Below are 13,591 nucleotides of genomic sequence, written 5' to 3'. Positions count from 1 at the left end.
ATTCATGGAAGGCAAATCCTGTGTCACAAACCTGGAGTTTTATGATAAAATAACAGAAGTAAGACACGAGAGAGAGGGGTGGGTTGATTGCATCTTCTTGGACTGCAAGAAGGCCTTTGACACAGTTCCTCACAAGAGATTAGTGCAGAAGCTAGAGCATCAGGTGCATATAACAGGAAGGGCACTGCAATGGATCAGAGAATACCTGACAGGGAGGCAACAACGAGTCATGGTACGTAATGATGTATCACAGTGGGCACCTGTGACGAGCGGGGTCCCACAGGGGTCGGTCCTAGGACCAGTGCTATTTTTGGTATATGTGAACGACATGATGGAAGGGTTAGACTCAGAAGTGTCCCTGTTTGCAGATGATGTGAAGTTAATGAGGAGAATTAAATCAGATGAGGACCAGGCAGGACTTCAAAGAGACCTGGACAGACTGGACACCTGGTCCAGCAAATGGCTTCTCGAATTTAATCCTGCCAAATGCAAAGTCATGAAGATAGGGGAAGGGCACAGAAGACCACAGACAGAGTATAGGCTAGGTGGCCAAAGACTGCAAACCTCACTCAAGGAGAAAGATCTTGGGGTGAGTATAACACCGAGCATGTCTCCGGAAGCACACATCAATCAGATAACTGCTGCAGCATATGGGCGCCTGGCAAACCTGAGAACAGCATTCCGATACCTTAATAAGGAATCGTTCAAGACACTGTACACCGTGTACGTCAGGCCCATACTGGAGTATGCAGCACCTGTTTGGAACCCGCACTTGATAAAGCACGTCAAGAAACTAGAGAAAGTACAAAGGTTTGCGACAAGGTTAGTTCCAGAGCTAAGGGGAATGTCCTATGAAGAAAGATTAAGGGAAATCGGCCTGACGACACTGGAGGACAGGAGGGTCAGGGGAGACATGATAACGACATATAAAATACTGCATGGAATAGACAAGGTGGACAAAGACAGGATGTTCCAGGGAGGGGACACAGAAACAAGAGGCCACAATTGGAAGTTGAAGACACAAATGAGTCAGAGAGATATTAGGAAGTATTTCTTCAGTCATAGAGTTGTCAGGCAGTGGAATAGCCTAGAAAATGACGTAGTGGAGGCAGGAACCATACACAGTTTTAAGACGAGGTTTGATAAAGCTCATGGAGCGGGGAGAGAGAGGGCCCAGTAGCAACCGGTGAAGAGGCGGGGCCAGGAGCTAAGACTCGACCCCTGCAACCACAAATAGGTGAGTACACACACACACACTGTTATGAGACATACAAGTAGGGAACAGGATGAAGTTGGAGCCATCTGTGGGCCAGCATTTTCATTTGATCAACTGACTTTATCTCATTGACATCATTATGCTGTACGAATGTGTTCCATACTCGAGTAATCCTGGGTATATATGATCTCAGCTGGAGTGATGTTCTGGAGAAGGGCACAGCTAGAGTGAAGTTGCTGCTTTCTGCCCGTCTTGTGGCATAAAAGCTTGTTTCACACTGTCTTTGAAGTGGATCCAAGTGTGGTACTTTTACAATATTGGCCCACCCACATCCCTCCTGTGTTGAAGGCTCTGCTGAAAAGACAGATCTATCCAGGATGGGTCCAGGCGAGAGATGAGACGTCTTGCTCTGTTCTCTACTCTGTCAAGCAGTCGCAGATGAGAGGGGGGCAGGCAAACCAAGAAAGTGGAGCATACTCAAGGTGTGAGCGTACTTGTGCCTCATACAGAATCTTGCAACCCCTACTGTCAAGCAGATGTGAGATACGGCAAAGTGCTGTAAGGTTCCTTGCTGCCTTGTTTGCAAGATTTACAACATGATTCTTTATGGTCAGCATGGAGTCACATTTCACCCCAAGGATACCAACTTCTTCTCCAGGTGCCAACACCCTCCCATTCATCCTTACCATTGCACCAGCATTACCATCATGGTGCCTAGAGACCATCATCATTTGCATTTTCTCAGGTGCAAATGTTATTTGCCATCTATTTCACCAAGTTGATATAGCTCTTAGCTGGTGATTGATGTAGCTTAGAGCAGCTGACATTTCTTCTCTTGGATAAGTGAATTGCTTAGGCCATACCTTAATTGATTAATTCGCTTACCTTCCCGTACATAAAACTGATGAATCCTCGCTTTTGCCACACCGTCCCACCACACTGTCCCACCAACCCACCACACTGTCCCACCAACCCAACACATCCTCTGCATCCCTCCTCTCCACAAGAAGCTGCACCCATAACACTGCTAACCGTCCAACCTCTCCTCGTCGCCTAGAATTCTTGTGTTCAGTTTCCAATAACCTCTATGCCTATGCGCCATCGACACCCACCCCACCTCCATCACTACCGCACGATGATCTGAATATGCCACGTCAACGGTGCGACGAGACTCAACAATCACCCTCTGCGATAGATGCATTCTATCCAAACATGTGAGGAGACTCGACAATTACCCTCTGCGATAGATACATTCTGTCCAAACATGCTGCATATCCTTGCCTCACAAAAGTATGCGCCACCTCCCACGGCCCTCCCCTGAATGCATCCCTTAAATGCATATCCCTAAAAAGGTCACCTAAGACTGAAGAAAAATAACCCGCCCCCCTTGGTCTCCACATCTGCCCATCTTGATGACACAATTCCAATCCCCACCAACAATTGCCTTGGACGGCAATGTGCGGAGGAAATACACTAGTTCTTCATGCACTAATGTGCATCACTTTCCACTGGTGCATGCACACATACAAACGACATATGATCACCCATCCACACGCAAGACCCTCCCCCCACCTCCTTAACTCCTATGCAAAACAAACAGGCTCACCTCCCTGATCAAGACTCCTACTCCCCCTTTCAAATGATCAGACAGCAGTACAAATGCCTGATACCCATCTACCACCAACACTCGGCCAACCTTGAAATTGTGTTCTTGTGCAAAAACTACATCTACATCATGCCATCACACAATCCATTGATATTTACAGTCATACACCTGAGGCCAGCTTAATGTTTCCATCTCCGCCGCCTCTCAACACTCTTCCCAGTCCCACCAGGACCTGCAGCACCACATACACCCCTCACACCACTCTCCTTCCCCCCCCAACCATCTTCTGGAGCTGCCTGCCCTGGGTACCGTGGCAGTCCCCATCCATCCATGTCCTCTTCCCAGTCCATTACGCTGGCGTCAGGACATCATCCGAATCCGATGCCATCGCAATCTTCCACGTGGTGACCTCCTCCTCCATGTCAGTGTCCTGGGAGGCCGCACAATGGACCTCTACCTCCACCATCCGGTATTCCACTGCATGGTCAGACGTGGTATCCACACAGTCAGTCTCAGGCTCCTCATGGTCCTCCTTCCGCTTGCTCACCACGTCCTTCACCTCATCACCAGCCACCTGCTCAGTGGGATCCTCCTCCTCTGCAGGCTGTGACATGGTTTGCAACACCGTCACCAGCTCTGCCTCGATAGCCATCACCTCTGCTCTCACCTGTGCCTCTTCACTCTCCATCTGTAAAGTCGTTGGGGTGGTTGACACTTAGAGCTCTGTGCCCTTCCCCGACTCAATGGGTGTAGCCTCCACCTACTCGCTTCACTGACAATGATGCCCACAACCGAGCCGTCGTTCCCCATCAGTCACCTCACTCACGTGAACAGGTGCTTCTTCTGCAGGTCCAGGCATCCATCTCTGCTGCCCACACTCGGCTGCCATGTGGTGATAGGCCCCACACAGGTGGCATGTACACCTCTGCTTAGTGTACAAATTCATAACCTGTGTTTTAAACTCCTCAAGGTATACGTATGAGGGTAGGGGGTGATGCAATGTCATTTTCAGCGTAAAGGTGCCTTCCAGGAGACCGGCATAGGCACCAGCCACTCACTTGCCTTGTTGGGTCATATGGACAGCCCCATGTTTGTCAAATACACTTCGGATGTCTGCTTCGTCTGCCTCGAAGGGCACGTTGCTGGGCTTAACCCACGTATAATGACGCGAGACGTCAATCATCCTCACCCTCACTGCTGATGTAATATCGACAATGACATCTTGAAAATGAGCCACTAACGACTCATACACCGTGGCGGATAGCAATTTCACAAACAATCTGTATGCCCCATTTAATGCTACTCCATACAATTCGTCATCCTTTTTTGCCATATGCCTCATGTATGATCGCAAGGAGTAACACCTGAAGTAGGCAATATGACCCCATGGAGGAGCTCAATTCCCACCTTGTTTACACCACGTCTCACACTGAGCACCGTTTTGTCTCTAGGTAGCTCACTTGGATGAGCAGTAGAGGGGTGCTTGGCACAACCACTCTCCCCACCAGTCAATCAGCAAATAATACTGGAAGTATGTGCTTCATAATTTCTGACAAGCTATTCCCTTACTTAAAACCTCTAGTGCCTCTTATGTTCTTTCAGACTATTTGGGCCATGAAAACACTTTTCTTATAATGCGTTGTTACTAAATGTTACTAAATGGTTCACAGGTTGAACTAATGCAGTACTAGCCTCAGTCACAACTTGTTCTATAAAGTGGGTAACATTACAGGTGCAAATCTTCCTTCTGACGTTGACCTTTCGTCACCACCCTTAGACCTAAGTTTTTCAGCTCCTCTTCCTTGCAAGTTAGATAAGCCCCTTAAAAGCTCCATTCCGGAATCTGCATTGTCTTATGATAATATTAACTTGGAGGCAAAAACAGATAGTACTGTACTATCACCTGTTCACTCAACAGGTGAAAGTTAGGGTATCGACTCCGGCACTATAAATGTCTTGACTAGGGCTCAGACTAAAGCCCAAGCTTCTCCTACTTCTCCTACCGTATGTCCTTTCATTTTCATAGATTTTATGTCCAATGAAGACTTTGTCAATTTACAGCGGGATTGCCCTTCACTTCGAGATTATCATTATCATGCTTTTAACTACAAAGTTATCCACAGGAGATACTCATGTCATAAATTTTGAATAAATAAATGGTATCTTATAAAAATCTTAATTAAATCTAATTCATCAGCGATAGATTATTCCCTCCTTGTTGTTCCACGCCAATGCCGCGAGACAGTTCTTCAAATGGCTCATGACTTGCCAGTTGCCGAACACTTGGCCCATCGTAAGACGTGGCATAAAATCAAGCACACTTATTTTTGGCCACACATGTACTCGCAGGTTACAAAGAAGTATAGGTCATGTAATAGGTATCAGTGCTTACCACACGAAATACACATTATCCTATTTCCTGTATATTTTCTAAGTCTAAAAATTCCCTCCTGCAAAAACGAGTTACTCCACCATACAAAAGGGATGTTGGGCCCTTGTGTGGGGTATCTCCAACCTTAAATTTTATTTACTGGGTAAGGAATTCATTTCAGAGACGGATCACCAACCTTTGATATACCTAGTGACCTTTAAGGGAACCAGCAGTTTCATATTGTGAATATCAACAGTTCATCTAATTATTTCTCTGACTGGTTAAGTCGTGACAGTCAGTAGAATAGTACAACCTTACACGGCTTTTCATTTTAGAACTTTTTCCTCTAAATCTCCTTATATTCCTTGACTATAAGTTTTGGTATGGGGGAGTGTGAGGAAAAGTTCAGTAGATAGGAGTAACGAGTGAATGTAGGGGAATTGTAATTTGTTTGGCAGTTTGCTTGTTAAGGTTGGGTGAGTGTCTACCTCCCACTACCCTCCCCCATCCCTTTTTCAACACTGTGAGAGGTGACGTGTGGGGCTCCAACCAGTGAATAGTGACTTGACTAGCAGCGCCCAACACATCTCCTGGACTGCCAGCTAGGGTCATTTGGCACCTGCAGAGATTTATTGAAAGAGTATAACATAACATTGGTTACGAGACGTCACCCAAGATCTACTTACCTTATTGTAGCTAAACCCCAGGCAGCTAAAGTTCATTTCTTCAGTGGTGAAAGACCTGCATTCCTTAGGAACGTTTTTGAATATTACGGTACTGTTCACCTGGCAACAGCGGGTACTTGGGCAGATGGGGCACACGCCGGCTTGCCAGAAGGGGCCTTCAACCTGAAGATGACGCTGAGGCATTCTATCCCATCGTTTGTCATCCTAGAGGACTTTCGGACACAAGTTATGGTGTATTATGCAGGGCAGTGCAAGACTTGTAGGCTAAGTGGCGCTTATGACCATATGGCAGCCCAGTGTGGGAGGCAGCAGCGACGACAGGATGCAGACAGAGGGACGGAGCGAGGGCCTGACCCGATGGCGGGGCCTGTCAGCGTGACACCTGTAAATGGCCATAGTTCTTGGAGCGAGGAGGTGGAGAAAGGGTTCCTGACGGTGGGGTCGAGCCCATCAATGCCTGTAGGCTCTATGGTCTCCACTTTGGTGGAAGGGAAGACCAAGCTGAGTGGCGAGGAACGAGTGGAGGATGTGGCTTTAGAGCAGTTGACGGACAGGTTTTGGAGACGAGAGCTGGGGATGATGCACAGTCGGTGGAAGGACCAGAGGAGAGCGATGACAGGCGAGGCAGTCAGCTGACTGCGGGTGCCGCTTCTACGGGAGTGGTGACCGTGGTCGAGGTGGCAGCGGAGGTACATTGTGAGGCATCTCCCGACCAGAACATGGATGCATAGAGTGTTCGGCGAAAGAGGGGGGCAACGCACTCTGATTCCGATGATGTTTTAACCCCGGCGCAGAGGCTGGGGAAGAAACCGTGGGCTGACGTAGTGAGTGGAGGCACCACAGGTGTGTCCAGTCAGGTGTTCAACCAGGGGGGCAATCACGCTCACTGTGGAGAGCGAGGTAGGAAAAGTAGGAAGGCAGGTAATGTGCCTGTGAAAGGAGTTCCAGGGCAGCACGTAAAACCCTTCACAAAGGTTTCAGGTGTATGACTGTGAATGTAAATGGGATGTGTGCAAATGTGAAGCATTTATGGCTCAAGGGGTTTTTGAGGCATTATGCCATAGATATTGTGTTTGTGCAGGAGCATAACTTTAAGGTTGGTCGGGATTTGAATGTGGCTGGATATCGTGTGTTTGTGGCATATTCGGAACGTTTGAAGGGTGGGGTTGGGATACTGATTCGGGAGACGAGCCCGTTTGTTGTAATTAGATGTGAGGGAGGGGAGGAGGGTAGTGTACTCCGGGTAGATGGATGGTGGAGGGGTGAGCGACTGGCAGTGGTTTGTGTGTATGCACCAGCGGAGCGTGATGTACGGGTGAAGAATGAATTTGTGCATGATGTTTTGGTTTATTATTTGAGATCTCTTCCCTCGGTAACAATCGTAGGCAGTGATTGGAATTGTATAGTACATAGAAAGGATGTGGAGCCACAGGGGGGCAGGGTGTGTTTTGGTTAGCCTAAGGAATCTTTTGCTGGGCGTGGGGTTAAGGGATGTTGTTGGAGGTGGGGACTTTATGGTTGAGCACACGTTTTATAGACGGGGATACGCGGCCAGGCTAGATAGGTTATATGTGACGAGAAGTGTGCGGGTGATGTGTGTGCATACGGTAGATGCTGTATACACTGGATCATAGAGCTGTTTATGCGGACTTGACTTGGGCCAGCTTGCCTAAGAGGTATCCAGGGTATTGGAAGTTAAATGTGAGACTTCTTGGGGTGGAGGAGGCGGGGTTAGATTTTAGGACAATGTGGGAGAATTTATGGGGAGAGGGTAGGGATGTGGGTGGCTTGCTGGGGTGGTGGGATGGGGTAGCTAAGGAGAGGATCCGGCAGTTTTATGTGCGATGGGGAAAGTACCAGGGTTGGATGACATACGGGTTGCAGCAGTATTTCGAGGGTAGCTTGCAAGGTTGTTATGAGAGGGGTGTGCAGGCAGGGCAGTATCCCATGGAGGAAATCGAGTTGTTAAAAGGGAGGATTCGAGATTTGCAGAATGACAGATTTGATGCGGTGAGAGTGCAGGGTGGATTTGAAGAGGCGGTGTGGGGTGATCGCCCATCGGCCTGTGTGTTACGGGGACAGAGGCAGTGCCGTATGGCTATGGAAATTGATAGGCTGGTGGTACATGAGGACTTAGGTGGATATAGGGCGGGACAGGAGTTAAGAACAATGGAGGCAATGAGTGATTACGTGGATAGGTGGTTTGGAAGAGATCTACTGAGTGCAGGGGTGGATGTGAGGGCTTTCGGGGGGTTGGGGGAGAATGTATCTTGTGTGCTAAGTGGCAGTGATCGTATGGCATTGGGGGGGATATTGAAGAAGGAGAGGTGTGGAGGGCTTTAGAGGGGATGGCACGAGGTAAGGCACCAGGTTTGGATGGCATGCCCTGTGAGTTTTATGTGAGCCATTGGAGTGTGTTGAAGTCCTTCTTAGTAGAACTAATGAATATGATGAAAAGGGAGGGGAGGATGGGCAGGTTGCAAGGAACTGCAGTTGTGGTTTTAATGCCAAAAGGTAAGCGACAAGACACGGTGCGGGACTTTAGGATAATATCATTGCTGTGTGCTGATTATAAGATTTTTGCAAAAATTTTAGGAAATAGGCTGAAGTGTGTGGTGGATAGAGTGGTTGCGAGAGGACAATATGGTGTGTCTGGCAGGACGATGTATGACGGGCATAGTATTATAAAGAATTTTGTGGAAGGGTCGGTAGTGGAGCAGGGGGGGGGTGTGTCTTATTGTTGTTAGATTGGCAGGCGGCATATGATAGTGTTGAACGTGAGGTGTTGTGGTACATATTAAGGAGGCAGGGTTTTGGGGAGGAAGTGGTGCGTTGGGCAGAGACATTGTATAAAGGTGTGGGAGTGTATGTACAAGTAAATGGGAAGTTGGGGGAGTGGGTATCCATGGGTCGGGGTATTAGGCAGGGTTGTCCCCTGTCTCAATTGTTGTTTGCCTGTTTAACAGACCCTTTCTATAGAGCGGTGGGAGCGTGTATGGAGGTGGATTGGGGAGTAGGAAGTGGAGAGCAAGGAATAATAGGGTACGTGGATGACACGACAATCTCGTGTGAACGCTGAGGAGTTTACGTGCGGTAGATGTTATTGATAATTTCGCGGGGGTTACCGGTTTAAGAGTTAATGTGGAAAAATCAAAATTACTGGTCTTAGGAGATTGGGTGGGAAGAGAGAGTTAGGGATGGAATGTACATTGGAATATGGTGGACAGGATAAAAGTGTGTGGGATAGTGTATATGGGTAGTGCGAGAGAGGCGAGGATGGTTAATTCTGGACTTGTTGTGGATCGAGTGATGGGGCGCTTGGATGGGTTGAGACCAACTCATTTGACAGTACATCAGCGTGCGATTGCTGTGAATGTGTTGTTATATAGTAAAGTCTGGCACGTGGCAGCAGTATATCCGTTAGCAGGTCCGGATGTTACGAGGCTGTTAAGGAGGGTTTTCCATTTTCTTTGGGGTTCCGGGTGTGAATGGTTGAGTTGGAGTGTGGTTACCCTACCGGTCAACAGAGGAGGATTGAGGTTGATTGATTTACGGTTAAGAGTTAAGTGTCTTTATTTAAAGTGGGGGTTACGCCGTGTGCGGGGACAAGCAGGGAGGGGCATGAATGACTTACATGAAGAAGTGCGAATGTGGTGGGGAGGGTCGGAGATGAGGGTGTGTGAAGACGTGTTGCGGGCGTTGCTGCATGTCCGGGACCCTAATAAAGTTTGGGTGGGTGTTTTAGAGCATGCTGTAGGGGAGAAGGTAGCTGCAAAGGCTGAGGGTATCTACCCTATGTATGCGTGGGAGGATATATGGGAGAGGTTACAGTTGATGCGCATGTGACCAAATGTGTGAGAGGTATTTTTCCGTTTTCTCCATGGTATACTGCCGTCGGGTGCTACACTTAAGGAAAGAGGGTTGATGGTGGAGGGCGTGTGTCGGGTGTGTGGGGATGAGGAGACAGCACTTCATGTAGTGTATTTTTGTGATAATTTAGGGAGTATCAGGGAATGGATGGGTAAGGTTCTGAGGACAGTGGGAGGGGGCGGGATATCAGTATTGAGGGCGTTAAGTTTGGACGTGGGAGGCGTAGAGGCGCCTGTGCAACGTGCAATCACGTATATAATTGCGGATTTTGTTTTTGTATCCTGGGCGATGAGAGGGAATGGGGATTGGGAGGTGCGCAAAAGGGTGTTGGCGGCGACCATTTATAGAACGTTGTGTTGTAATCGGGGAATATATGGAAGTCACTGGGACCAGGCTTTTTCAGCAGGGTATCGTAGTATGAGTGTGAGAGCATTGTTAACGTTGTTTAAGGGGGGGTGTTGAAGTTCAGGGGATGGAACGGGCTCGTCTACTAGGTTGGGTATGCACAAGGGCTGTGTTGCTGTGTGTATCAGTGTAATGTGTGGTTGTGGTGAATGTGGTTGTGTGAGTGGATGTGGAGGTGCAGTTATATAATGTGTTATAGCTGTCTTATGTCAGAGTATACTGCCTTCTTTCTTTGTTGAAGTACTTGATTTACCTTTAGGCTTTGCCTTGGCAAACGGGGTTTTATGTGTTTGTACCGAGCATTTTATTGGTATATTATATAATGTGTATAGCCTGTAGATGAGTGCGGAATGCTTATGGCTTTTCTAGTTTTGTGGCTGACTCTTAAGACTTGTGGTAAGGCGAGTATGTGTGACTGTAGGGAACTTATGTACTGGGGGGGCTAGTTGAGTAAGAGTATGTACTTTGTTTTATCATGAGATTGTGATGTAGGTCCTTTCATTAATTGATTATTTGTGTAGGTTGTGAGTAACCGATATATTTATCATATTCTTCTTATTGTATTGTACCTTGACAATATGTCACAGTAATATTATGTACATAGTGTATACCTGAAGGGATTATGGCTTTAATTGTGTGTGTGTGTTTTTTTTACATTATATTATTGACCCTGTTACAGGGGTCACCTGCATGTTATGTCATTGTTGTTGTTCTTGTGTAAATGGGAATAAGATTACCCATCTTTCTTAATGTTATGTTCTGTCATAAGCGATATTTTCAAGTGTATTTGTGTAACCTCTTTGTGTCCGTTAATATTGTGTTTGTTATTTGCTATTAATTTTTCAGGAACTTTAAGTAACTGTAGCAAAACAGATTCTGTGTTCCATGTTCCTAATCTTTTATCTTGTCTAACACAACAATTTAAATTATCTCTGACATACATAGCCACACCACCACCCTTCCTGTTGACCCTATCATTGTGGAATAGTTTATAACCCTGTATGTTGCATTCAGAAGGCATTTCTTTATCTTTCAAATTGAACCAGGTCTCTGTTATAGCAATAATATCTTTATTACCTGCACTTGGAAGTAATCTTAGCTCATCTATCTTATTTCTTAGACTCCTACTATTTGTATAGTAAACCTTAAGGGAGCTAGTCACTCGTTGTCTCTACAATCTCTCTTTGTTGAGTAATTGCTTTGCCTTTTACTAGCAACTTTATTTTGAATATTGTCTTTTAAACATATCCCTGGGATATCCTGGTAATATCTGCTGTTTTCAACCCTAGTTCTGCAGCCTGAAAAAAACGCGATTCTAAAAGCTTAGAGATCTCCAGTGAATACTAGAAAGGACTGCCCTTCTAGCATCCAGCCTGTTACTGGGTTTTCGTAACAATTAGTCAGTATCCTTGTCCAATTATCCATTAGAATTCAGTATGATTCAATAGTGCTTCAGGATTACAACTGGTAGGCTACTAACTAGAGAAATTAAAATTTAATAAATTTATTAATATTAAGTTGTCAAGGCGTATATCAAATTAAATTAAAATAATTACAGTAATCAAAATAATATTAATCACTTCTCTCGTGTACAGTATTATTGTGCTGAAAGCACGTATCACATTTATAATGCTTAAGTACCGTCTGGTACATTAACATTTAATAATACAATATACAAATAAGTGTATGTGTGTAAGTGCTCTAAGTAGTTCGCTATGTCTCACGACTCGACTAGACTTAAACAAGTGACTGACAAAGTCCTCAAATAAACTAACTTCTTGACCAACTGGCAATCAGAACAGTCTGCTTGAACAATAAAAAGAATGCTAAGCCCAATAGCAATATAACAAGCAACTGCGACACAATCAGGAACAAGGAGATAATATAACGACACTAAGTAGGGACCATCAGCAGATCCTCCACAAAAGTCACAAAACTCCCATACTACTGAATCTAAGTTCAGCATAAGAAAATCCCCGACTGTGACAGTACACAGATACCAGTACAAGTTAGGTCAGAAGCTACAGCTCAGGACCTGAGTTGCTCAGAGTGTCTATGCGACACACAACCTCAGTACAACGTCGAAAATCACTAAGTCTATACAATGTTCTGTGAACAGAGTCTCCAGAACTAACAACAATAATAAGACAGAGACGATCTTCCAACAAGGGCCAATAAGGGAGATTTAGGCACTTCTTATCTAGAATACGTCCAACCACCAAGAGAGTCTAGACCAGACTAAATACTTCAGGCGAGGTGAGAACACCCCCCCCCTCGATCACGTGATAGCTCCATGGACAGTTGCTGCCCAGCAACAGAGAAGCCGGCAGAGTAACGAGCCACAAGCGATAATTACAGTAGTTAGACAATCAAGACTTGAACTATGAGCACATAATATATATGTTACATCCTACCTAACAACATAACTAAGTCAAATAATAATATAAAGCAATATATTTACGATTTAGCTATTATCGCAAATATAAGCAATATAAAATTATATGAAAAGGTAATATACATTATACATATATATACATCATATACACTGTAACCCATTCAGGGGTTGCAACACCTATCTATCTTAAAAGTAAAGATTTGAAAAGTTTATGAAGTAAATAAGTGTATCTTTGCCTTCAGGTACTCCAGCAGAGAATAAATAATGTGTTCATAGCAGCGTCAGTGGGGATCTACCGTGGAGGTGGAGTCAAGACTCTCTTAGAGTCTTACGGTCTCCCAGGAACCATCAGAGACAAACGCGGCTGCTCTCTCCTACATTATATAGCTGAAACACTCAATGAAGATGTTTCACCAGTCTGGAGTTATGATGATATTAAAGATTATCTCGACACTGAGGAATATTACATCAACGCTGTTGACTACAAGGGTATGTGTGGTATAATTTTGTGTTGAATTATTAAAGAAATTGATGCAAAAGTATGTATCATAACATCTTTGTTATGAGAAATACCCTTAATGTTGTCACAACAGGAATAAGGTTGCAGTCTTAGAGTGAATATATTTGTTGTTCAATTTAATATGAATCACATCAGTCTTGCTTTAAATTTATAGTATAGGAAGATAATCTGATACTTGTAAACCTTTCAGCTCATTAAATTACTTCTGAACTTTGAACTTTCATATCCGGGGCATTATTGCAATTAGTGAATTGTTGGTTACCCGCAGTCAGTTGTAAGGTTCACTCCCACCACTACCTAGTTGTTAATTAACCTAATCAACTAGGCTGTTGGTGCCAGCCACACATGTACATCAACATAGACAAAACAGGGACAAAACTGAGGATCTTTCCAACTTCCTTCTTGAATACAAGAAACGGAATTGTGGTTAATTGCAAAGAAATATGGCACTTGCAACAAGAAAGCTGCTTTTGACTTCAAACATTCTCATTGGTCACCGAATTTATTCATCTAAGTTATTAA

At 45.3% G+C, this 13,591-nt stretch overlaps 1 long non-coding RNA gene across 1 annotated transcript in view; it reads left to right on the top strand.

The window, feature by feature from the left end:
* LOC138851685 (uncharacterized) overlaps window positions 1-13,279 on the top strand; it is a 28,601-nt gene extending 15,322 nt beyond the window's left edge. Inside the window, exon 2 of the long non-coding RNA XR_011391346.1 lies at window positions 12,792-13,279. This is a non-coding gene — a long non-coding RNA (uncharacterized lncRNA). The remainder of the gene's footprint in view (window positions 1-12,791) is intronic.
* The last annotated feature ends 312 nt before the right edge of the window (window positions 13,280-13,591 follow it).

The sequence above is a fragment of the Cherax quadricarinatus genome, unplaced genomic scaffold (genome assembly GCF_038502225.1).
Source record: "Cherax quadricarinatus isolate ZL_2023a unplaced genomic scaffold, ASM3850222v1 Contig1592, whole genome shotgun sequence".
Taxonomy (NCBI): domain Eukaryota; kingdom Metazoa; phylum Arthropoda; class Malacostraca; order Decapoda; family Parastacidae; genus Cherax; species Cherax quadricarinatus.
Note: the sequence above shows the minus strand (reverse complement) of the source record. Positions and strands in the feature narration are given on the sequence as shown.